The sequence below is a fragment of the Aptenodytes forsteri genome, unplaced genomic scaffold (genome assembly GCF_000699145.1).
Source record: "Aptenodytes forsteri isolate BGI_AS27 unplaced genomic scaffold, ASM69914v1 Scaffold47, whole genome shotgun sequence".
Taxonomy (NCBI): Eukaryota; Metazoa; Chordata; class Aves; order Sphenisciformes; family Spheniscidae; genus Aptenodytes; species Aptenodytes forsteri.
In genome coordinates, this window is record NW_008794731.1 from 29,982 (window position 1) to 32,771 (window position 2,790).

Genomic DNA, 2,790 nt, shown 5'->3' on the forward strand with positions numbered 1-2,790 from the left:
CTGTGGGCGGCTCTGCAGAGCACCCCTGCCCGGCAGGGCGCCGTGTCCCCCTCCCCGGGCACCCCCTGCCCGGGGGGCTGCGGGATTCCCCGCTCCCCTCCTTCCAGCCACTCGCGCATTCCTCCGTGGCCGCGTAGGGGCCTGCGTCCTCTGCCTGGGAGCTGTAAAGACTGAGGAAAAAAACCCGAACAAAAGGCCTGGAAAGGTGAATTCTAAATGAAAGTCATTTGTGTGGTGCGTGAGCCGTGATTCACCGTGACTGGTTTTTCGCTGGAGGGATCCGGGATGATTTTTGCTTCCCCTTTCCTTACATTGTTCTGCTTAATTAAAAAAAAAATAATAATAATTTGTTACTGTTCAGGTTATTATGTGCTTAATGAGTGACGTATTAGCAACGGGAAGTAAACCCAGCCTTTACAACGAGAAACTTGCGAAGGCAGCGTATTTCTGTTTATTTGTGCAGTGTCTTCTGGTTCTTAAGAATTCCGGTCAGGTAATTCTGGTGATAGGGAATGCAACTGGACAAAACGGAGATGGAGAGTTCACTGATCACACCTCGCTCTTGCTTTTATGCTTTATCAATATCTTGCTGTTGTACACATAGTGACAGAAAGCCGTTGACTTTATTACTGGAGTATATTACACTGACGAGGCCGTTTCTCCCTCGGAGAGCAAGGTGAAAGCCATCTGTATGACACAGAAAGGAAAGCCAAACGTTTTTATCTTTTTTAGGTTTGTTTTTATTGGGGTATTAATTTTCGTGTGCTGTGAGACGTTGCTGTAAGCTGTGTACGCTTAATACTCTCTCTCCTGCGGTAAAGCTTAAAAAAATGGCATAAATTTGGTACATCGCCTTACACCGGTATGAAATAATATAATTCTCCTAGGCGATGCCTGCCTGATGTCCTCATGCCAGCTTGTCTTAAGGAAACGGAAGTGTTATATGCATGTTTAAATGCCGTATTAGTTTGCTGCTATTGAAGCAAAAACTTGCAGGCCGCACTCACCCAGCGGCTGACCGGTGGTGTGTCGCCCGTTTCGTTGGGTAAATCGAGCTATCGAAAGTACGCAGATCTGAGAGGATTTCCTTTTGAAATGCGTCAGGATTGTACCCGTTTAAATTTTTGAATAGTAGCAGCCACCTTTAAGTGGAATTTATTCTTTTGACCACAGTTTCAGCAGAGGTGTTTTCAAGTTCTAAGGCGTCTGTTGGTTTCAGGCTGCTTAGGATCAGTGTTTGCGTTTTTGTTTGCTTTTGGTAGAAAATGATAGAGTCCTAATCTGACTAAGAGATCCTGAGAAATAGACGCCAAATTCATTTACATTAATGAATTAGCTCTGATAATTCAAGTACGCTGTGCTCTGGGAGGGAGAAAAGAGGGGAAGCAAAAGCTGGAGTCAAAGAGAAATTGACTTTAATGTATAGAGTGTAGGATGAGAAGAAGTTTATTTTTATTGAGCAGCTTCCTGTGGTTTTCTCGTGGTGCTCAAAGGACTCTGGAGAAACTTGTCATGATGCTGGCCGTGCAGAATCTGCTTTGTGGATAACCCCGAGTCTGGAGATGAGATTTTTGAGTCAAACAGCTTTTTGTAAGCATAAATAAATGCTTCTTTCCCTCCCTCCTTTATTTCATCTTAGTGATTGTCCACGGCATTTAAATGAAAGGGGAGATGCTGCAACGTGGTCGCTTTCCTCCTAAATTTTTGATGTCTTGTATTGATAAATTGCAGGCTGTAGGTTCACGGTGCTGGTGAAACCGAAGTAGAGATTTCTCAAGTTCCCAGGGTAGCTCTGTGCTATGTTTAACTGTCTCTTATCAGTGACCGTCTGAAAAAAGTAATGTCTTTGTAGCATGTTTTGTCTCATAGCGTAGACCTTACATCCATGTTGATTATTCCCAAGAAGTATAAACACGCTCTCAGTCTTTCCTAAATGCCAAGCAATCCGCCTCCTGCCCAGCTGCTGGCTAGTGCGCCTTGTTTTACAGCTGGATTGCAGTAAGTTGATGTGGTTTGTGGCTGAGGTGGCGCAGTCGCCGACCTGACTTCGGTTATGAAGTTGCCCAAGATGGTTGGAGCCTGCCAGAGACTTGTTTTGCAGCGGATGATGAGAGCAGGGGTCGAAATACAGCTGTGATGCGGGCAAGCTTTGCTTGCCGTGCCGTGTGAAGGCGTCCATCATGTCAGCGGTGTTCCTTGGATCTTCGTACTTGGGGGAAGAAACTGAGCGGTGCCAGAATGTGACTCGGGAACCTACCAGGGTGAATGCTGATTTTGAGACTTCTGGCCTAGTTTGCAGGTTATGCTGCTAGGGAGGTGGTAGTTGTCAGCAGCGATGTCGTTAATCATCGTGTTTCTTCTCTTTGTGAGCTTCAAGAAGGATTTTTGTCCGTGTTTCAGCATTTTGGTAGTGAATACTAATGGAAGCCTAACTGGATTACTTAAGAAATCATGTTTTAGGTTAAATGTAAAAAGTTGCTGATGTGACTCTTTTTTTGATTTTACGAATTCGGTTGATTTTACGAATTTCGGAGAACATCCTCTCTGGGGAAGCGGGCACAATTTAAGAATGGGAGGTGTTCTGCAAATCCTACCTGTCTGTTAAATGACTTAACTTATAACAACAGTACTGCAACTGGCCTGTGATAATTGCCGTATTTCCCTCTCTTGGTCAGTTTGCCAGTGTTTTCTTTTTTTTAAGTATCATTAATGTTAATAACCAGATAAAAATATTTTTTCTGTATGTTTAGGAAGGGAAGGGGTTGGCAGAACTTTTCTGCAAAGCTTATA